At 46.1% G+C, this 23,922-nt stretch overlaps 1 pseudogene; it reads right to left on the bottom strand.

Annotated features, from left to right (window-relative positions):
* Positions 1–5,003: 5,003 nt before the first annotated feature.
* The window catches only part of LOC137333190 (sodium- and chloride-dependent neutral and basic amino acid transporter B(0+)-like), a 34,392-nt pseudogene continuing 15,473 nt past the window's right edge, over positions 5,004–23,922 (bottom strand).

Below are 23,922 nucleotides of genomic sequence, written 5' to 3'. Positions count from 1 at the left end.
CTCACTATATGTCAGAGGTTTAGAGGGTGTATTGTGATATTGGAGCAATGTCCTCACTGAGTTGCCAGCAAAAACGATGTGGAAGGAGATCACAGTTATTGTTCACCCAAACAGGCAGTCACTTCATCAGCTCCATGAAAGGATTTACCAGCAGCTTTAGGGATTGTTTTATCTCCATTGTATGAATCTTTTTATATTTACAGTGTGATAAATTGGAGGATTTAGTATTTTCATCCCCAAAGAATTGCCATTGTGTTATGTAAGAGTTTTCGAGGTGATATATATAGAACTTGAAATGTGATTATTTGAGCCACATCATACAATCTGAAACCCTTAAACAGCACTCTGAGAATTGCTGACTTATAGTTCTGGATTTTAACTTGGAGCTGGGAGTAAAGAACCGGAGAAGGGGCGGGGGGGGGGGGGGGGGGCGGCGCGGAGGGAGGTGGGATTTGTGGGAAACCCGGAAGTAAGGGTTTCCCCCAGATCCTACCAAATTTAACAGTAGGACCTGTTTTAAATTTTTCAAATCGGTTTCCTGCCCACAGCCAGCCAGATTGAGATACTGGTCATCAGAGTTCAGGAGGAGAGTTGGGCATTGAGGTCATAGGAACATAGGAACAGGAGTAGACCATTCAGCCCCTCGTGCCTGCTCCGCCATTTGATAAGATCATGGCTGATCTGTGATCTAACTCCATATGCCTGCCTTTGGCCCATATCCCTTAATACCTTTGGTTGCCAAAAAGCTATCCTATCTCACATTTAAATTTAGCAATTGAGCTAGTATCAATTGCCGTTTGCGGAAGAGAGTTCCAAACTTCTACAACCCTTTGTGTGTATAAATGTTTTCTAATCTCGCTCCTGAAAGGTCTGGCTCTAATTTTTAGACTGTGCCCCCTACTCCTAGAATCCCCAACCAGCGGAAATAGTTTCTCTCTATCCACCCTATCTGTTCCCCTTAATATCTTATAAACTTCGATCAGATCACCCCTTAACCTTCGAAACTCCAGAGAATACAACCCCAATTTGTGTAATCTCTCCTCGTAACTTAACCCTTGAAGTCTGGGTATCATTCTAGTAAACCTACGCTGCACTCCCTCCAAGGCCAATATGTCCTTCCGAAGGTGCGGTGCCCAGAACTGCTCACAGTACTCCAGATGCGGTCTAACCAGGGTTTTGTATAGTTGCAGCATAACTTCTGCCCCTTTGTACTCTAGTCCTCTAGATATAAAGGCCAACATTCCATTTGCCTTCTTGATTATTTTCTGCACCTGTTCATGACACTTCAATGATCTATGTACCTGAACCCCTAAGTCCCTTTGGACATCCACTGTTTTTAACTTTTTACCATTTAGAAAGTATCCTATTCTATTGTTTTTTGATCCAAAGTGGATGACCTCCACATTTGTCTACATTGAATTCCATTTGCCACAGTTTTGCCCATTCACCTAATCTATCAATATCGCTTTGTAATTTTATGTTTTCATCTACACTGCTTACAATGCCACCAATCTTTGTGTCATCGGCAAACTTAGATATGAGACTTTCTATGCCTTCATCTAAGTCGTTAATAAATATTGTGAATAATTGAGGCCCCAAGACAGATCCCTGCGGGACTCCACTAGTCACATCCTGCCAATGCGAGTACCTTCCCATTATCCCTACTCTGTCGCCTTTTGCTCAGCCAACTTCCTAACTAAGTCCGTACTTTTCCCTCGATTCCATGGGCTTCTATCTTAGCTAACAGTCTCTTATGTGGGACCTTATCAAATGCCTTCTGGAAGTCCATATAAATAACATCCATTGACATTCCCTGTCCACTATTTTAGTAACCTCTTCAAAAAATTCAATCAGGTTTGTCAGGCACGACCTACCTTTCATAAATCCATGCTGGCTCTCTCTGATTAACTGAAAATTCTCGAGGTGTTCAGTCACCCTATCCTTAATTATAGACTCCAGCATTTTCCCCACAACAAATGTTAGGCTAACTGGTCTATAATTCCCCGGTTTCCCTCTCTCTCCTTTCTTAAAAAGCGGAGTGACATGTGCAATTTTCCAATCTAGAGGGACAGTTCCTGAATCTAGAGAACTTTGAAAGATTATAGTTCGGGCATCCGCAATGTGCTCACCTACTTCCTTTAAAACCCTGGGATGGAAACCATCTGGTCCTGGGGATTTGTTACTCTTTAGTGCTATTATTTTCTTCATTACTGTTGCTTTACTTATGTTAATTTTATCGAGTCCCTGTCCCCGATTTAATATAAGTTTTCTTGTGATTTCCGGCATGCTATCCTCTTTTTCGACTGTAAATACTGACGCAAAGTAATTGTTCAACATGTCCGCCATTTCCCCATTGTCAATGACAATATCCCCACTTTCAGTTTTTAAGGGGCCAACACTGCTCCTGACCACCCTCTTTTTCCTAATATAACTATAAAAGTTCTTCGTATTGGTTTTGATAACCCTTGCGAGTTTCTTTTCATACTCTCTTTTTGTAGCCCTTACTATCTGTTTTGTGACCCTTTGTTGATTTTTATATCTTTCCCATTCGCCAGGATCTGTGCCATTTTTTGCCTTTTTGTATGCCCTTTCCTTATGTCTTATACTGTACCTTACCTCTTTAGTTGTCCATGGCTGTTTTTTTTGGCAAGTAGAGTTCTTGCCCCTCAGGGGTATAAACCGATTCTGTATCACGTTAAATGTTTCTTTAAACATTTCCCACTGATCATCAGTCGTTTTACCCATTAACAGATTTGCCCAGTTTGCTGTGGACAGTCTCTGTCTCATCCCATTGAAGTCAGCCTTGCCAAAGTCTAGAATCTTAGCAGCTGATTCACTTTTTTCCCTTTCAAACACTACATTGAACTCGATCATGTTATGATCACTATTGGATTGATGTTCACGCACAGTTAAGCCGTTAACTAAATCTGGTTCATTACTCATTACTAAATCTAGTATGGCTTGCCCCCTTGTTGCCTCTAGGATATACTGCTGTAGAAAACTATCCTGGACACACTCAAGAAATTCACTACCTTTCTGACAGTTGCTAGTCTGCTTTTCCCAATCTATGTGAAGGTTAAAATCCCCCATTAAGACCACTATGCCTTTCTTACACGCTTGTCTAATCTCTGCAATTATACAATCTAGAACTTCAGAGCTGCTGCTAGGGCTCCTATATACAACTCCCACTATAGCCTTCGGTCCTTTCCTATTTCTCAATTCAACCCATAAGGTCTCTGTTGGCTGCTTACCTCTTGTTATATCCCCCTTTATAAGGTCAGGAGGAAAGTTGGGCATCGGAGGTCGGGAGGAGAGTTGTGCATCGGAGGTCGGGAGGAGAGTTGGGCATCGGAGGTCGGGAGGATAGTTGGACGTCAGAGGTCAGGAGGAGAGTTGGACGTCGGAGGTCGGGAGGACAGTTGGGCCTCGGCGGTCGGGAGGAGAGTTGGACGTCAGAGGTCAGGAGGAGAGTTGGACGTCGGAGGTCGGGAGGACAGTTGGGCCTCGGCGGTCGGGAGGACAGTTGGGCCTCGGCGGTCGGGAGGAGAGTTGGGCCTCGGAGGTCGGGAGGAGAGTTGGGCCTCGGCGGTCGGGAGGAGAGTTGGGCCTCGGAGGTCGGGAGGAGAGTTGGGCCTCGGAGGTCGGGAGGAGAGTTGGGCCTCGGAGGTCGGGAGGAGAGTTGGGCCTCGGAGGTCGGGAGGAGAGTTGGGCCTCGGAGGTCGGGAGGAGAGTTGGGCCTCGGAGGTCGGGAGGAGAGTTGGGCCTCGGAGGTCGGGAGGAGAGTTGGGCCTCGGAGGTCGGGAGGAGAGTTGGGCCTCGGAGGTCGGGAGGAGAGTTGGGCCTCGGAGGTCGGGAGGAGAGTTGGGCATCGGAGGTCGGGAGGAGAGTTGGGCATCGGAGGTCGGGAGGAGAGTTGGGCATCGGAGGTCGGGAGGAGAGTTGGGCATCGGAGGTCGGGAGGAGAGTTGGGCATCGGAGGTCGGGAGGAGAGTTGGGCATCGGAGGTCGGGAGGAGAGTTGGGCATCGGAGGTCGGGAGGAGAGTTGGGCATCGGAGGTCGGGAGGAGAGTTGGGCATCGGAGGTCGGGAGGAGAGTTGGGCATCGGAGGTCGGGAGGAGAGTTGGGCATCGGAGGTCGGGAGGAGAGTGGGACATCGGAGGTTGTGAGGGGTATCGGACATGGGGGAGGGGTCGTCGACCGATCACGGGGGGAGATCAGCCGATCGCGGGGGTTCGATCGTGACAGGTAAGCTTGGTGAGCCGCAGGGAAGCACTCCTGCTTTTCCTAGCCCATAAGCTGTGCAATAAAGGCACTTACCTCATGGATCCAGCCCTTCTTTCCTCCTTTTACCTGCCATGATTCCGGTGGCCTGGAAACCCGTGCTGGAGGTGTTAAATTCAATGTAAAAACACCTACTTAACACCTCATAATCACGTTAATTGCTCCGTTAACTACCCTCCCGCCTGCACTAGTAGTGGACCCGCCTCCGGCGAGTAGGTTACTCACACGCATCCAAACATGTCTCTGTTAAACCCGGGTTGTGGTCGCACAGGAAAAATATTATTTTAACAACCTACCCGCCCCCCAACCCACACGTTCTTGGGGGTTAAAATTCCCCCAATCGTCACTGTTTAAATTTACCCAATCCCTCCTTGAGCATTTTATAGATATGATGTTTTTTGAATAGAAACTGAAAGGGGTAATTTTATGAATTTCTGCTCTCGGCATGGAGCCTCGCCCATTGGGAGTGCACATTGGGAATTCAGCCATGTGCTCTACATGATTTCCCATGCCTGAATTCCTGATAAATGCTCCAGGCCGGCAAAGCTCCACGGGAGGAGCATGCATTTTAAAAATGATTCCTGTACTTTGAAAGATTTGTTAGGAGAAACCTTTCCTCTTATTCTTTTAAAAATAACACAACTGTTTCTTTACTACACTTTTTCTTTACAAATTCTTCGACTTTGAAACTAATGTTTACAAATTGAACTGAAAATGTTCCCTAAAGTTTTGCCATCTCAGGACTAGCAGCTCGTGTAGAATCATGCTTATTTTTGTATCTTTCCCCTCTGTGTTGTTTCAAGTATGGACCCCAGTCTGGAGTTGACTTGCAAGCTGCAATGATTTACTGTAAAAAGAAAAATTACACAATTAATAATTTCTGCTTGATTTTTATCCACCATCAACACCCAACTAGAAAAAAAACCCTGATCCCAATCTTAATGATACCAGATCTAAAGGGGTTAAATTTAGAACACAGGTTGAATAGATTAGGCTTGTATTCCCTCAAGTATAGGTGATCTAATTGAAGTGTATAAGATGATTAAAGGATTTGATCGGGTAGATAGAGAGAAACTATTTCCTCTGGTGGGGGAGTCCAGAACAAGGGGACATAACTTTAAAATTAGAGCTAGGCTGTTCAGGGGCGATGTCAGGAAGCACTTCTTCACACAAAGGGTAGTGGAAATTTGGAACTCTCTTCCCCCCAAAAGTTGTTGAGGCTAAGTCGAATGAAAAATTCAAAACTGAGATTGATAGATTTTTGTTAGGTAAGACTATTAAGGTATATGGAACCAAGGTGGGTAAATAGAGTTGATAAACAGATCAGCCATGGTCTAATTGAATGGTGGAACAGTCTTGAGGGGGTGAATGGCCTACTCCTGTTCCTATATTCCTAGATTAGACTGTAATTTATTCCAACACATTATCCCAGAGGCCTTACTGTTAACATGCTGTTGCTTATCTCCATACAGCTCCCTCTGTCTTTACCATTCATCAATTAAACAGCTTCCATTTATATCACACCTTAAATGTCGAAAAAAAAAGTTTCAAAGCGTTCCACAGAAGATGTATTGAAGATGGGCGCTGAGCAAGGAAGGGAGAGATGTGGAGAGCTGACCTAAAGCTTGGACAAAGAGAGCTTTGAGGAGGTTTTTTAAAAGAGGAGATGTTTAGGGAAGGTATACCAGTGACCAGCATCAAAGTGGCTGAATGCTCTGCTGACAATGGTGGGGCAAACAATGGGAGGAATACTTAAGAGGGTGGAGTCAGAGGAATGGAAAGCTGGGGAGATTTGTAGGGTTGCAGGAGATTACAGAGGTATGGAGGGGAGAGACCATGGATTTAAACATAAACTTGATCATTTTAAATTTGAGACACTGGGGGACCAGGAGACAATGTAGTTCTGTGAGGACTAGGGCAATGGATGAGTGGGAATTGGGGCACGATTTTAAAATGCCGTTGGGATGGGTGGGGGGGGGGGCATGGTCGATAGGCATGCAGGTAACCCGAAAAAAAAAATCTTACCGTTCCCCACGCAATCGCGACTTAATTGACGGCCCTTAATGTTATTTCCAGGTTTGCCGTCCGAAAGCTGCGCAACGGGCGGACTGCGCACCCGCATGACCTGCTGACAGCTGGAGTGTCTGGATTTAAAGAGCCATTGCACCAATGGCTTTTGTTGGAACAAGGATCGAGCATGCAGAATGGAGCAGCAGAGGGGCAAGCCCGCTTCAGAATTCAGTTACGCCTCACTTGAGGTACTGCTGGCCGGGTTGAGGAGGAGGAGGGAACTATTTTACCTGGCCGACAGGAGGAAGCACCCTGCCTCTGCCACCAAGAAGGCCTGGCTCGAGGTGGCAGAGGAGGTCATCGCAACAATACACATCTGTGATGATGGTTAATATTGTCTTCTGTTCTATTCCAGGCCCTTCAGCGACCGAAGTGACAGGAGAAGGCGATTCCTCAGAGGAGTTCCCGGCCTCTGAGGGCGCACGGTCACATCTTAGTGAGCCATCCACCAGTGCAGATACTCACACCTCGGTGGGTCCTAGTAGTCAGTTAGTTGGGTTGGCACCTGGTGAGTCACCACACACAAGTGAGCACGAGCAGACACTGGTGGCAGGGGCAGCTGTGGAGAGTTTGCGTCAATGGGTGCACTCGTCACCAGGCTTTGCTCAGCTGGACGCAGATGCTGAACCCCGGGGGCCATGCTTTAAAAGGAGAATGATCGAGGGACAGCGGCATGTTTGCGAGGTGCTGGGACAGGTGCCATGCATAATCTCCAAAATAGCGGCGAGGATGGAGGAGTCCACTTCCTGCATTAGTGGAATGGTGGCACAGGTACGTGCAGGAATGTCTGCAATGGAGAGAAGGCTGGCCTCCATTGAGCTTCAAGTACGCCTCACAAATAAGTACATTCAGGCCCTGCCAACGGCCGTTTGGACTCATGGTGAACAACATTCTGCCGCCTTAAACAGGCAGACAGAAACTTTACAAGTGGGCTTCCAGAGCATCCCTCATGTCCTCCAAACTGTTGTCCAGCAGGGTGGTAGTAGTGATGTGGGCCTGGCCCAGGAGACAGATGATGGCAAAAGGGGACATGGAAGTGGGGATGCCACTCAAAGTGCTCCAACTACTTACCCGTTGCCCCCCCACCCCTCAACCAGTACCCACAATGCTGCCTCCTCTCCAGGTGGCCGAGTCTGCCCTGCATAGGTGAAGGTGGAGCAGTCTTTGACGGGGCCCTCACGGGCTCCAAAACCCAGAGGGCATAGGCCAAAAACAACTCAACAGTCAGGGCATGAACATGAGCAACCTGCCGCTACCTCTGCTACAGCCACAGGGGATGCACCATGTAGAAGTAGTAGGAAGTGAAAGGCTAAGGTTTTGTGATCACAAAGGGTATGCACAAGGTGTCTGACAGACTGTCATGTTTTTCATTTATATTTGGTTTTTGTTAAATTCACATTAAATGTTTGCATTCTCACCACTACTGCCACGTCTTGCCCATTCTTGACTGCCTTTTGTGATACTGCCCTTTCATGTGCTTCATCATGAATAGCGAGACTTGATGCCACCCAGTGGGTGTGTTTACAGTGGATGTATGTGTAGTTGCAGAACTGTTTTGTGTGGGGATGGGGTGGGGAGAGCGCTGGTGTTGGCGCTGCTCTTTCCAGGTGGTCTGAAGACTGGACAGTCCTCACTTTGCAGATGTCCTTATGTTCCGCCCATCTGACCAACCCATCTATATCGTCCTGCAGACTGAGGCTATCCTCCTCGCTATTTACCACCCTACCAATTTTTGTATCATCAGCGAACTTACTGATCATACCTTTTACATTCATATCCAAGTCGTTAATGTAGACCACAAACAGCAAGGGCCCCAGCACAGATCCCTGTGGTACCCCACTGGCCACAGGCTTCCAGTCACAAAAACAACCTTCGACCATCACCCTCTGCCTTCTGCCACTAAGCCAGTTTTGTATCCAAAGTGCCAAGGCACCCTGGACTCCATGGGCTCGTACCTTCTTGACCAGTCTCCTGTGCGGGACTTTATCGAAGGCCTTACTGAAATCCATGTAAACCACATCCACTGCGTTACCCTCATCCACACGCCTCGTCACCCCCTCCTGATGGCAGATGTGGATGCTGGATGAGGGCATGGGGCGTCATCAACCGGCAACTCTCTCTGTTGCGCCATGTTGTGCAGCACACAACAGACGCCTATAATTCTACCCACTCTCGCTGGTGTGTATTGAAGTGCTCCCCCAGATCAATCCAGGTACCGAAATCGCATCTTCAGCAGTCCTATCGCATGTTCAATGACAGACGTGGTGGTGAGGTGACTGTCGTTGTATCGATGCTGTGCCTCTCTGATGGGGTTTCTCACAGGTGTCATGAGCCACATGTGCAAAGGGTATCCCTTGACTCCGAGGACCCATCCCTTAAGCTGTTTGGTGCATGGAAGAGGGCCGGGATGTTGGATTCCCTGAGAATGAATGAATCATGGCAGCTGCTAGAGAATCTGACACACACGTGAAGAAATCTTTTCCGATGGTCGCAAACAAGCTGCGCGTTGATGGAGTGATTTCCCTTTCTGTTGATGAACAGTCCTGGCTCGTGTGGAGGTGCTGGGATTGCTATATGCATGCAATCAATTGCACCCTGTACCTGTGGAAAGCCAGCCACAGAGTGGATCCCACTGCCCTCTCCGTCTGGCTGAGGTCGTCCATGGGGAAGTTGACGTAGCGGGTCGCCTTGTGAAACAATCCATCGGTGACCCGTGTTATGCACTTGTGGGCAGACGACTGAGAGACCCCGGCGGCGCCCTGGAATGATCCGGAGGCAGGGAAGTTGAGGGCAGTGGTCACTTTAACTGCCATGGGCAATGCAATGCCACCAGGCCCAGCCGGGAGTAGCTCGGCGTGAAGGAGGTTGCAGATGTCTGCGACCATCTGGCGACTCACTCTGAGCCTTCAGAGACACCGCTCCTCAGAGCGGTCCAGGAACCTGAGCCTCGTTCTGTAGACCCTCTCATGAGGGTAGTGCCTCCAGTGACGTCGGTCCCTTTGTTGTTCCCCTCTCTGCTCTTGTGCAGGTCCCTGTGGTGCACCTCTGTTTTGTGGAGCTGCAAATGGCGGAAGTGCACGCCGTGCCTGGCAAGAATGGTAATGTTGCTCCTCCTGGGATGTACTGGTGAATGCAGCCATTGCGCCCCCCCCATCCTGATGATGTTAGTTTGAGGGGGTCTAAAAAGTAGGTAAATATGTGTAAACAGAACAATTCTGAATGTGAACCAAGAATTTTCAGTCTGAAAACAAATAACTCCGAGCCAAAACTTTGTCTGATAGAACTTGAGTGCCCTGCTGCATTTTATCCCCATCTGCCAAACAGGGATTTAAGTGGCCAAATGGCTGCCGGCTGCAACCCGGCTAGTTTCCCATGGTTTGCTTCACGCAGTACGGGAAAGACGTTGAGGCAGCGTTGAGATTGCTTCCCAGCGTGATTAACTACATTAATGAAGATTTCAAGTACTTTAAGTAGTTTAATTTCTGGTTTAAGTATAGTCCTGCTGGCTTTAATTGCTGGCGGGGCTTCCAGGTGTGTGAACCGCGCGCGCCCAGATGGGTCTGGGTCGTGCACGTTTTTCGGCGGGTTGGAGCCGGGATTGCTACCTGCTCCGAAAATGCACGATTTTCTTTGCCCACCACCACCCCCCCTCACCCGCCCACAGTACACCTGGACTTCAAAGTTAAAATCGTATCCTTGGTGTGGGATAGGATAAGGGCAGCAGAGTTTTTGATGAGCTGGAGTTTACAGATGGTGGAAGAAAGGAGGCAGCAAGGTCAGCATTGGAGTAATTGATTCTGGAGTTGATGAAGGCATGTAGAAGGGTTTGAGCAGTGGAAGGGCTGTTGTAGGCATGATTGGAGCTAATGTGGGGGTGGAATTAAGCAATCTTTGTGATGGAGATCCTAACAGTGAGACAGCAGTTAAACGGCAGCTATCCATCTCAGACTGGTGTTTGTGAAGGGCAATGCTCCGTCAGCAGATCAGAGTTATACTGTTGAGTGTGCTTCAGTGCAGGTCACACGTAGGGCAACCATTAAAGAGCAGCGTTTTTGCATGCTTGGTTCACATTGCAGAGCTGTACTAATTCTTAAGGTGATGAGAGTTGGTGGAAGTGTCTGCTTTCTCGTAATGTTAAAAACAATAAAAGTAGTTCAGAAAGTACCCAGGAAATCTAATGAATCCTAATACACTGGGCAGTCAGATCAGGACCTGACTCCTGAGTCACACTGACATTTGTGTCAATGAGTATTAAAATCTATACAAAATGGCAGTATGTGTCCGTATTAAATGAGATTGTAGCCTAGCTAGAGTTTTAATTTGCATTTTATCAATTTTTCAATTTACTGTCGAAACCCAAAATGGCCAAAATATCAACATAACAGAATTATCGGCGGTGTTTTTTTCTGGTCTGTGTGCTTAAATGATCACATTCTAACATTATGTTATGTTTGCTCCCTCTACTCTCCATTTTTGAACATGACTTTATTTGCCATTTTAGGCCCTTTCTGTGTTAGGACTCATTCTCTGAGACAGACAGTGACCAAATGGCCTCTCTTGTTAATGATGCTCTGAACTGGCCCTGAGAGATCCATTGCAGGGTTATCACTACCTTTGTTTAGATTTCCTTATCGCTTGACAAGTGGCTCACATCCACTCAGACTGTATGGCCGAGATTGGGAACTCGCTATGTGGAGGAATCGTGGGTGAGAATCCATAGCCATTGCTCTGTTATTTAGTGTGTTACACCACTAACGTGCTGTGCCATATGGTAGTGTCCTTGTGACTTTTATTCTCAGTGTCTACAAGCTCCTATGAATATGAAGAATGACATCAATAGAACTATATCTTTGATGTAATTAACAACAGTTTTTGCACATGTCCCAATATCCGGTCGCTCGACAGCACCTCTCATGACTTTGAAACTGTTCACTTCAGCTCAGAATTGAAGTGTCAATGATTCCTCCATCTTGACCCATGTATTCTGCCATAAAGGAGGATGATGACACGAATCACTGTTGTACACAGCAATATTTTATTATTTGCTATTTACTATTTCCACCTCTTATTTATCAACAATTCTACATCAGGAAGATAGGAATTGCTAGAAGAAAAAAGACCAAGGTCCATCTAGTTCGCCTTCTACCAACCCGGTAGTCGCATGAATGCAACCCTTTGTTACAAAGTTCTTTAACGCATTAAACACACTTCATACTCGGTATTTAAATCTATTCATTGATCTCCCATGGTGTTGCACATGGGGAGTCAAAACCAAGAGCTGATTTCAGGTGATGCGGGGTTAGAGCGCAGAGGATAATTGGACCAGGGCACACAGGTATGATTCAGTCCCCATTTTAAAGTCATACATTTTGATTCAATATTATTATTTATATTTAAATAGCAAAACTTACAGCAACTTGGGAAGAAAAGTGGGTTGGAGCATAGGAGTTTCTCCCCAACACAGAGTGAAGAGCTGGGAGATGCAAAACTGCGCCACTAAAGCACCATCACTGGTGACACGTTTACATAGGAAATTTCCTTTATAACTGTAGAAATAGGAATTTATAATAGAAAAAAGTTAACATAAACGTTTGTCAAAAATGTGACAACAGGAAGTAAGGTTCTGTAGGCAGCAAGCGTGGACAGACATAAGGGGGGGTGAAATCCGCCTTGGGCAGTAACGCAAAATGGGCAATAGCGAATCGGCCGCCCATTTTACACTCTGCCCAATATTTGTTTCCACTGACTTCATTCACCCTCAAGTTTTTTAATATATTGTAGGTACTTATGGATAGGAAAACCTTGCATATTACTCAGATAAAAAGGAGGTAGTCGAATCTATCTATTTCCTAGGATATTAGAGTATGAGCTTGAAAATATCTGTCCACTAATAAGGACCCATTCATCAGAATCTGAGGAAATTGCATATCCAGTTTTGCAGGTGTAACATACAAGGCCAGCCTTGTACAACAACAACTTGTGTTTATATGTGATCTGTGTATCTAGTAGATCCATTTCCTGGATATTAAGGGTTAGAACTCGGCCGCCTAGTGCTCGTTGTTTTGGCGCTACGCGGTCTCCCGAAGTGCCAAGTTGGCGTCTTGGCTGTGCATGCACGTTTCCAGCATGACTTGCACTGGACACCATCTTGGTATAGATATTAGCACATGTGCAAATACTGAACGTCAGAAGCATGTAAAGTAAGGAGAAAATGGATACAACCAGCGTGCAACGCTGATTTAAAGTGATAGACACCATTTTGGAACTTAACGCTTAACTCAACGCACACTCTTAATCATGACCGTCTGAACAGGTCTTATAGTGCCTGGAGAACCCCCACTAGCAGTATTTAAACGGACCATGCAGGATTTACAGGTTAGTTAATGGATTATTGCTTCTGGCTGCCGATACATTTGTAACTGTTTTTGGAGGTCTCCTAGACTTCAATACTAGAACGCGGGGACATAGCCTAACATTTAGAGCCAGGACGTGCAGGAGTGAAGTTAGGAAACGCTGCTACACGCAAAGGGTGGTAGAAGTTTGGAACGTTCTTCTGCAAATGGCAGCTGACGCTAGCTCAATTGTGAATGTTAAATCTGAGATTGATAGATTTCTGTGAACCAAGGGTATTAAAGGATATTGGGCTAAGGCGGGTATATGGAGTTAGGTCACAGGTCCACCATGATCTCACTGAATGGCGGAACAGGCTAGAGGGGCTAAATGCCACTGCCACTTGCTGCCTCCTGTTATGCACCACCTCTGCAAGCAAGCGGGACGTGTATCTGGGTGATGTGCCTGTCATGGTTGAATAGCTGCCAGTGTGTGCGGCCTGTGAGTTGTGGGTGGGCGGCTTGCAACAGTGGTAATGTGTAAGGGTGAGAGGAAGCATCTGATTGGAAGAGTTGAATACTGATGGAAAGAGTTTGTTGGTATGTGGATGATGGGGGGTGTAGTGCATGGAGCAGTGGATGCGGCTAGTGGTGCACTTGGTAGGAGACGCCACTTGACAGTTGACCTCAATCACCTTGACCACTCAAGTCAAAGTCAAGAACTTCTTTGTGCATTGCATCCATGTTCATGATGCTGTGCATCTGGCATTAACTTTGTCCCCCGCTGCCTCCCACTGCCGTTTGGGCATATGTCTGGAAGGCCTCTTGCCAGCCCCCCCCACCCCCCACGGATATATGATATCCCTCCTTCCGTCCACCTCTTGCACCAAGGCCTCTAGTGCATCAGCAGAGAATCTTGGTGCACTCTTGCAGGTAAGGTACAAACTCAGATCGGCAGATTGGTGAGGTCTGGCGTGCAGATTGGAGGATGTGGGATTTAGTAGTGTGCAACCTTTATTCAATGTTTTAACATAACTCATCAGTTTGTAAACATAGGGACGGGAGCTGCATCTGTGTTTCGCGTGTGCAATGTCGAATCTCCATTCAGACTCTGTGCAGACAGCAGACTGTTATTTTCAGCAAATAACAGGGCTACCTTTAAGAGAGTTTAAGAGACAGCCTACCTTTAAGAGATTGGGGCTCCCCCTGTTGGTAGGAAGTGAGAATTGCATTGAATCCTCGTGTCAACGCTGATTTCCATTGCAGCTTTAAGGTAAGTCCACAGGCCTGACGAAAGCAAGAAGCATCGGACGCGGGTTAATAGCGGATTGCGCTACCTGCGCACGGTTTTTGGGGTTATCCAATTTAACCCCCTAAGTGTCAGGCATGGCTCAGCGGTAGCACTATTGGCTCTGGACCAGAAAGTCATGGGATCAAGCTCCACTCCACAGACTTAAGCATATAACCTAGACTGACGCTTCAGTGCAGTACTGAGGGACTGTGGCACTGTTAAACCGAGGCCCTGTGTCCCCTGTCACGTGGATGTAAACGATCCCATGACACTATTCCTTCTCCTGGTGTTCTGGCCAACATTTGTCCTTTAACCAACATCACTAAAAAATAGATTATCTGGTCATTTATCTCATTGCTGTTTGTGGGTCCTCACTGTGTGTAAATTAGCTGCCAATTTTCCCTACATTACAACAGTGACTAGACTTCAAAGGTACTTCATTGGCTGTAAAGTGCTTTGGGACATCATGAGGTTATGAAAGGTGCTATATAAATGACTGAGTGCCCCAATGGATTTGCAAACTATCCTTTCACCTCCAGGACTAATAGGATGCAATACCATTACTTCTGATGGTTGCAAGGGTGAAATCATTGAGTTACATCGAATTACATTGAAACTACTGCATAGAAACAGGCCATTCAGCCCAACTGGGCTATGCCGGCGTTTATGCTCCATACGAGTCTCCCCCCTCCCTACTTCATCTGACCCCCTCAGGATACCCTTCTATTCCTTTCTCCCTCATGTGCTTATCTAGCTTCCCCTTAAATGCATCTATGATATGTGCCTCAACTACTCCTTGTGGTAGTGCGTTCTTATATTCTTACCACTCTTTGGGTAAAGAATCATACAATCATAGAATGGTTACAGCACAGAAGGAGGCCATTTGCTCATCGAGCCCGTGCCGGCTTTTTGTAAGAGCAATCCAGTTAGTCCAATTCCCCCGCTCTTTCCCCTGCAAATTTTTTCCCTTCAAGTATTTATCCAATTCCTTTTTGAAAGCCACGATTGAACCTGCTTCCACCACCCTTTCATGCAGTGCATTACAGGTCACAACTCCTCGCTGCTTAAAAAAGTTTTTCCTCATGTCGCCTTTGGTTCTTTTGCCGATCACTTTAAATCTGTGTCCTCTGGTTCTCGACCCTTCAATGGGAACAGTCCTTCCTTATTTACATTATCTAGACCCTTCATGATTTTGAACACTTCTATCAAATCTCCTCTTAATCTTCTCTGCTCTAAGGAGAACAACCCTAGCTTCTCCAGTCTATCCATGTAACTGAAGTCCCTTATCCCTGGAACCAATCTAGTAAATCTTTTCTGCACTCTCTCCAAGGCCTTCACATCCAAATGTAGTGCCCAGAGTTTGACACAATACTCCAGTTGTGGCCGAACCAGTGTTTTATAAAGGTTCAACATAACTTCCTTGCTTTTGTACTCTATGCCTCTATTTATAAAGCCCAGGATCCCGTATGCTTTTTTAACCACTTTCTCAACCTGTCCTGCCTCCTTCAAAGATTTGTGCACATATACCCTCAGATCTCTCTGTTCCTGTGCTCCTTTTAGAATTGTACCATTTAGTCTAAATTGCCTCTCCTCATTCTTCCTGCCAAAATGTATCACTTCGCACTTCTCTACGTTAAATTTCAGCTAGGTTTCTTCTGAATTCCCTATTGGATTTATTAGCGACTATTTTATATTTATGACTCTAGTTTTGGTCTCCCCCACAAGTGGAAACATTTTCTCTACATCTACCCTATCAAACCTTATCATTATCTTAAAGACCTATATCAGGTCACCCCTCAGCCTTCTCTTTTCTAGAGAAAACAGTCTCAGCCTGTTCAGCCTTTCCTGATAAGGTTATCCTCTCAGTTCTGGTATCATCCTTGTGAATCTGTTTTGCACCTTCTCCAATGCCTCTATATCCTTTTTATAATATGGAGACCTGAATTGTGCACAATACTCCAAGTATGGTATAACCAAGGTCCCATACGAGTTTAACATAACTTCTTTGTTTTTTTAATTCTATCCCTCTAGAAATGAACCCTGGTGCTTGAGGTAGATTTTCAGCCCAGTTACTGTTGCTTGTGGACCCACTACAAAATATTGTCCGTAATTGGCACTAAATTGTCAATTTCACTAACTGGAACTACAGGATGGTTGGTAGCGCGCGCACGTGTGTGTGTGATCGAGAGAGAGAGAGTGTTGGAAGATGCCCTTCAGAGTTTGTAACTTAAGGCACAATGTTAGAGCTGAGTAGACTGAGTTAAATGTCTCCCATTACGCTGCATTAACATTTGCACCTCAATAAGCGTAAAATTCACTTGGCCTTTAAAATGTATCAAGATGTTTCCTTACCTGACATAAGCTGGATCCCCCAGCTTGGGCAACTTTCACAATGGCTATAACGGGGATCCATATAAGACAGAAGATTATCATACACCAGCCAAGTGCTGTTGCCCAGACAGGGTACTCAACAGGTCCATATGTTGGTGGAACAAATGTTACTAAGGACCAGATTAAGATTGCCTGAACGAAAAGATTGCACAAAAGAAGATCAGAAACCAAATGAGATAGACTATCTGCAGCTTGATTATTTTCAGCTCTAATCACAAAAGATGTAATATCTCCTTACTGCCAGCAAGCACAGAGAGATAAAAAACCAACACACTCCACCACAGCCAGAAGAGACAATTCTTTTCTCCAATCATCATCTCAATATCCTTGATGAATCTGTTCATCCCTGTGAACAACAAGAAAGCAGGGATACACAATCACTTGGTTTGACCTGTCTTTAGGGCAGCTTGTTTGCTGTAGAAGTTCATCTCGTACTGGGTATCACCAACGAACAGGCTAAATCAGAGAAGGAATCACTCAGGATTTCAAACAGGATGAGTAAATTGTCCTCTGTCACCAACCTGATTACCCGTGAAGGTAAAATGTTTGTAGAAAATCCTGAAGAACAGGTGTTCACTCTAGGAAAGGCTCCTGTATCAAACCTGTGCTGTTATCAGAATGGGGGAAGATGGACTACCAAAGTGAGTCCTCTGTCCTGAACTGAAGAAAAGCAAATGGATCCCAGAAACATCATGAACTCACTGAAGCAGAACCTTTCCTGTTGTTCCATCTGCCTTGATAGTTGGGAGAAACTGGTAACTGACTGTGTCAAGTGGCAAACAGCTGTTTAACTCGTGGTGAAGATGTTTGAGCAACATCCCCATCAGCAATTAGCAAGAAAATGGCTGCAGCAAAATTTACCCCCAAAACAACCAGCTGTAACGCAGCAAAAACAAGGGGGCTTCATGGGTGAAGGATGCAGAAGGCACTGCCTGTTCATATTTGCATTTGGAACCAAATAGGGAAAGATCTTTGACAACTAAGGAGATTCCCAGTCATCATATAAAAGATGAAGGACTATCTACATCACATCACCCTATTCTTTGTCATGTTTCTTCCAAGAGACATGAAGACCCACACAAGTACTTTTTAAAATGTAATTATTTCATTTTGTTTTAGTGCTTTCCCAGTTGTACATACCATAGATCCAGCTTAGACCAACAAGTTCCAGGATAGCAGCTACAAGAAGGCCCCATCCAGCACAGAAATGATCAATTAAATTGATCCAGTAAATTCCAGCCTAAAAAGAAATGAAGTATTAGAAAATATGCTGCATGAGAAAACTATAATACACTGATATTCAAAATAAGAGCTTTCTGGGACATGAAAAATCAGCACTTTTCTCAACTACAAACCAGCCAATCCTAAGTTGACTGCATTGTTATATCCTCCGACACATTGGGCCCGATTTTAGCACCCGCTATCGGGTGCGTTCTCGGCGGGGGGGCCTCGAAAATCGTGAAATGCAGGAGCCCGACCGGATCCCGCCTCGATCCCGCCCACTTCCGGGTTTCCCGCTGACGCGCCGGCGTGCGCGCGCAGCCCCCGCTGGTGGGAATCCCGCAGGCAATTAAAGCCAGCGGGATGCCACTTGAGAGTATTTATTTAGCTATTTCAGGTCATTAACTGACCTGATTGAGCTGTTTTATTAAGAAGGATGGGATTTTACCTTGAACTGAGACCGTTTCCCATACTGGGGGAAACACTCTCACTCCAAACGGACGTGTTGCAGCCAGCAGCCTGTGGCAGCTGCAAAGGTCCATTCGACAGGTGGGGGGGGGAGACCCTCCCGCATTGCAGGAGGCCACTCTGTCACTTGGGACAAAGTTTGGCCTCCACCACCCTCCTCCTGATGGTCAAAGTCACCAACCTGCACACTTACCCCGGGGTCCGGAGACATGTACCTACCTTGCGGACCCCCTCAGATGTACATCTTCCGGATGGGGGCCGCCGTAGCTGCAGTCATGACCTCCTCGGAGGGCGAACAGCATCACCAGCCTCGCCATCCACACCGTCCACCTCTGACACGTGGAGCTCCACAACAGAGTGCTGTGACACATCCACCGGTACAGCAGGAGGGAGGGCTACCGCAGAGAGAGATGCGTCGCAGAGGGCACTACCCTCGTCACAGGTTCCACGGACCGAGGCTCAGCCTCCTGGACTCTCTGAGCAGCAGTGCACACGGAGGCTCAGAGTCACTCGCCATGTAGCCGTGGACATCTGCAGCCTCTTTCATGCCGAGCTGCTCCTGACTGGCCCATGCAACATCTTCCTACCTGTCGCTGTCAAAGTCACCACTGCCCTCCCGAACTTCTCCTCCGCAGCCTTCCAGGGTGCAACCGGGGACATCGCCCATGTCTCTCAGTCGTCTGCGCAGAAGAGCCCTGCAAATACACCCACACCCACTCTGCAGTGACACAATGGGTGGCATCAGTGGTGGGCCCTCATAGTGATACCCAGGAGTGGGTATTATTGCATAAACCGGACAGGATTCGCGAACACATGGCAGTAGTGGTGCCAATGTAATGTTTGATGTGAGTTGTTCTGAAATTCAATATAAGGAACAACCATGACAAACCCTCAAACACCCTTGTGCATCCCCTTCATGCTCACGACACATTTGCCTTATGCTGCCTACTGCACATATGTGATGCATGCCCTGTGGCTGCAGCACAGGTAGTGGCAGGTTGAGTGAGGCTGGCCGTGAGAGAGATGCACGAGAGGGCGAGTATGGGATAGAGCCATGAGATTGTATGAGGATTGGGCTGCGTGGTAGTGGCGGGGTGAGTACTGGCGAGGTGAGTAGGTGCAGGTAAGATGAGGATGGGGTTTGAGTGGGTATGAGGGGTGATGTGACAGAGTAGTGTTGGCAGTGCCGAAGGAGATGTGGGGTGGGGGCAGTGTTGTGGCAGACGGAGTGTAGGGGAATGAGTAAGTGTACTCACTTTGGCTGACCTACTGAGGTCATTGGACCGCCTCCTGCACTGTGTGCAGGTGGGCGAGATGTTGGTGACGCAGGTGACCCCCTCTGCCACCTCGAGCCAGGTCTTCCTGGTGGCGGAGGCGGGCCGCTTCCTCCCACCCGCCGGGTGGAAGATCTCTGTCCTCCCCCTCCTCCTCACCCCATATATTGATACCTGGGGTGAGGCATCATTAAAATGGGAGCAGCCTTCCCCCTGGGCGCGGGAAACCCACGAATTTCACCGGGCGCGTTACCCACGCGCACGCTGGCCCACCCGCCGAGAACCCGCAGCCCTGCTAAAATTGGGCCCATTCTCTCAGATCCATTACTGTCCCCATGTTTTCTTACAGTTCTAAAGGACTCTAGTATTTTGCTGCAGATCTCTGCTGATATATAATGCAAAGATAACCATTTGATCTGTCTGCCTCATTATCTGCATCCATGTCCATCACCCAGTGAGATCATTTGCAACAGCCTCTTCCCCAGCCTCTGTCCCTTTACTCCACCAGGACAACAGTTGATATAAAAGATCTCAGAAACCATCAGAAACACCCATTTACCTGTTAACATTTGTGATAGACACAAATGCAATGACTCTGATCCATCTCAAGGAGCCTATGCAGTGCCTTGAAATTGGGCATCAATAAATTACTTTGTGCAGTTACCGTATGAGAAAATTAATCAGCCACTTTACACACAGTAAGATCCCACAACCAGCAATAAAATGACCAGTTAATCTGTTTCTGGTCGTGTTGGGTGATGGAAGAAAGTTAACCAAAGGAGGTCATGGAATTTTTAACGCCCACCTGAACAGATAGACGGGGCCTCGGTTTAATGCCTCCTGCAAAGGATGGCACCTCTGACAATGCAGCACTCCCTCAGCTACTGCACTGAAGTGTCAGCCTAGAATATGTGCTTCAATTCTTGGTTGCGGTTTGAAACCACAACCTTCTGACTCGGCAGTGAGAGTGTTTCCAACTGAGCCTAACTGAAACTTAAGATAGAAACTTATCAAGGTGGACATCCCTAAACAGAAAGAAAATATTTCAAACAATAACTGCTGATTTAAAATGAATACACTGTAAATCTGATTTACAGAATGATAATGATGATGAGTTTCATCTCTTTAACCAGACTCTGTATTTAGTAACAGCAGATGGGGAAGGGTCAAACCAGTCCCACACCATAACTGCAAAATATTAAACAAATGGAAAAAAAACACAACCAACACACTAGATCCTTCTTTGTGTACTTAATCCTGTGAAATTTCTGGCTTAATAACATTACACATGGAAACGTAGCAAACTATTAAAGGACAGCATACCTGTGTTACACATACAAGGCCGAGCAAAAAAAAAAGCAAATTGCAGCTGTCAGATGAATACGTTTTGATCGCAGAAAATTAGGGAACTGGTCCAGCAGGGTTGTTATAATTGTTTCTGATGAAAAAAAGAGTTAAATGAGATCAGTAATTAATTAATAATTTATAAATTGCCAGAGAAACAAATGATAGGAGAGACCAAAGCCCTGCAGCCCAGAGGAGCAGATGAGGACAGCTTACTCTATCCATGAGACTGCTCTCTGAAACATTGGAAAGGTGTGGTCAGGCTATCAGATCTTTGCACGATTATAAACAGAATTTCACCACAAGGCTTGCTTGTACTTAAGCCATGTTTGCACCAGGAACATAGGAATCTGATGATCTGACCCTGGTGGAGCAGGATGGTAACTTTAGTGCTTCCTTTCTCATGCTGTGCCTTGAAGCCATTTGCAGTGAGCTCCTCTGAGAGGTTGGTTCTGCTGTACCATAGTGGAGAGAAGGCCAAAAGCTCAAGAGTACCCTCAGTACAGGGCATTGAAGCCTCCCCTCCAGGACACCAGAGTTACTGAGACTATTGGATGTTTTCAGTAACTTGATGGTCTTTGCTGGGACTGCAATAAGGAGGATGAGCAGAGTAACCTCCATGCCCAGCAAAAGGTTTAAAGGAGAGGCAACGCTCCAAATAATGATCCCATAGAGAGGCACTGCCCTACAGTAGTGACTGGGAGACTAAACCTAGCTTCTCTCTTGGAGAGTTAAAGCCATTGCAGGTCCATCCATGGGTGGCCTCTGTACAGAGAAAGCTGAGGATATTCTATCAGTCTTGGAATGGGGAGCTGGGATTGAATGGACAACATCCATCCAGAGGAACTGGGGCAGTACACTCACCTTTATTGTGATCGCTGCCCCGAGTAGTGAGATGGGAATTTTTGATATTTGAAACCCGTTACATTTATATAACAAAGTCAAAATTAAACCAGGATTTGTTACCAAAGCTAGAATGAATACAATGCTTCAGGCCATTCGCTAAATGTCTTTGCTGCAGCAGCAGCAGCAGCCACTGCTCTCTCTGGCGTGCATTTCACCCAATCCATAGTCCAGCTCCTCATGAATCTTGGAGAACAAAGCCTTAAATATTAACCAGTCTCAGAATGAAGGCAATATGGAACTGACCAATAGAATTTTGCATAACCTGCAGATGACCCTAAACGCTCTGCACAGTGACCTCTTTACCCAAATGATCTTGAGGCCTGTGACCTAAAATGGGTCTCAATAATTCAGCCTCCTCTCCTGGTGATGCTACACCCTGCCTGCCAGCTCAGCAATGATACTGTAGAATGTGTTGGTGCTTTGTTGTGGTGTTTCCCAGCACCTGCTGATTATCTTTGCCATCATTATTGTATTTTGATGACTTACTATAGTTGTTAAAGCCTCATTTCTGGATTGTCTGGAGTTGAAGTGTAAGAATTGCTGATGTCTGAATGGATTAAAATAGACCTGGAGATAAATTACAAAGCAGTAAATAGGAATATCTCAAGAAGGGCAATCTGACTCTGGAGAAGGTACATAGAAGGTCAATGAGGATGATACCTGGTCTAAGTGCATTGAACTGTAAAGGTACTCCTTGTGTCTTGTGTTTGGATTGGCTGGAGAGGTGTATGTAGAGTTAGAGGTAATTTGATTGAGATATTTAAATTTATCCAGGGCATTGATAACATACAGGTGGAAAGATTGCTTGAGGTGATGGCCGGGTTAAACTAGGGGCTGTCCATTTATGTTGAGGAAGCAGGGAGTAAGGTTGGACGTGTTGAAGTTTTATTTTTCTCAGAAGGTGATTGACCTTTGCAACAGTGGTGGTGAGGGCTGACTCCTTGCAGTCCTTTAAGAAGGTGTTAGACGTATTTTTGGAAAACTATGTGATCATGGTGGAAGGAACATCAGATTGTCAGTAATAATCAATGGGTGGGGTCCCCTGGGGCTTGCCTGATCACCATTGAAGAGTCGGAGATGAATCTTTGACAAAGGTTCCTGAATTGGCTGTGGGTCTCACATGATGAGTGTGATGCCTCAGTAATTACTGAATGACTGGATGCAGCTGATGTACAGTTATTCCCCAAAGCGCCTTTACACCTGGAAGTTGAATATAGGATAAACATTTTAATGGGCTTCACGTAATAGAAGAACATGCATTTTACCCCATCCCTTTCCTGTTGCTCTGCTGTGTGGTGAACTTTTAGAGATGTACCTCAAACTGTATAATTATTATCCTCAGTGCAGCAGTGCCTGGGCACAAGCAGAAAAATGCGGGGTGGTATATTTTGGGGAAAAAGAACAGGGAAAGGACGTGTAACCTGAACAGTGAGATTCTTAATCATGTGGAAGAATCAAGAGATCCAGTGGAGCAGACAAAGTTGGGAGTGCAGGTTGAAACGGCCTTGAAAAGGATTCTGTGTTTTATACACTGGAGCATTGAACATAAAAGCAGGAAGTGATGTTGAATTTGTACAGGACATTGGTTAGGGCACAATTGGAATATTGTCTGTAGTTCTGGCAATCCCACTGTAGGGAAGATATTGGAGGCATGGACGGGGTATAGAGAAGATTCACCAGAATGAGACCCAGGATTATAGTTGCAAAGAAAGGTTTGAAAAATTGGGGCTTTTTCACTGGAACAGAGAAGGTTAAGGGGATGTAATGGAGGTTTTCAAAATTATGGAAGGAAAATAGTGAACGATTGTTTCCACAGGCTAGTGAATTACTAATAAGGGGACATCAACTCAGGATCATCACTAAAAGATAGGGAGTAGAAGAGGAATAATATGAAAAGGTACCTGGAATGGGTAGGGAAATAGGATTAGAGCAGATAACAGCAGTTAAAGAGCTAGCACAGGCAAAGCTGTGATGGGCTGAATGGCCTCCTTTCTTCTATGCTGCAATTTGAATGATTCTTAGTCTAGATCAATAAGTTTAATATTGGGACAGTGGAATTAATTTTCTCCAATAAATTTACAGGTGGAAAATTGGATCCAAATTGTATTATAGTTGCCAAGTGCCTCAAAAGTCATCAGCAACTCTGAAAGAGCTGGAGGTGAGATTTATCTCTGACAGTATTTACGGGGAAAGAGCAGCAGCAATGTCTAGTAAGACGAGGAGTGCTGTGGATATGAAAGAATGTGTCAGAAGATATCATAGTGCAGTCAGATTAGAATCAATGGGGGGAATTTTAAACCCCTGGAACAGGCGGGAGAGGGCTGGGGGAGGGGTTAAAATTTTAAA

The sequence above is a fragment of the Heptranchias perlo genome, chromosome 15 (assembly GCF_035084215.1).
Source record: "Heptranchias perlo isolate sHepPer1 chromosome 15, sHepPer1.hap1, whole genome shotgun sequence".
Taxonomy (NCBI): Eukaryota; Metazoa; Chordata; class Chondrichthyes; order Hexanchiformes; family Hexanchidae; genus Heptranchias; species Heptranchias perlo.
Note: the sequence above shows the minus strand (reverse complement) of the source record. Positions and strands in the feature narration are given on the sequence as shown.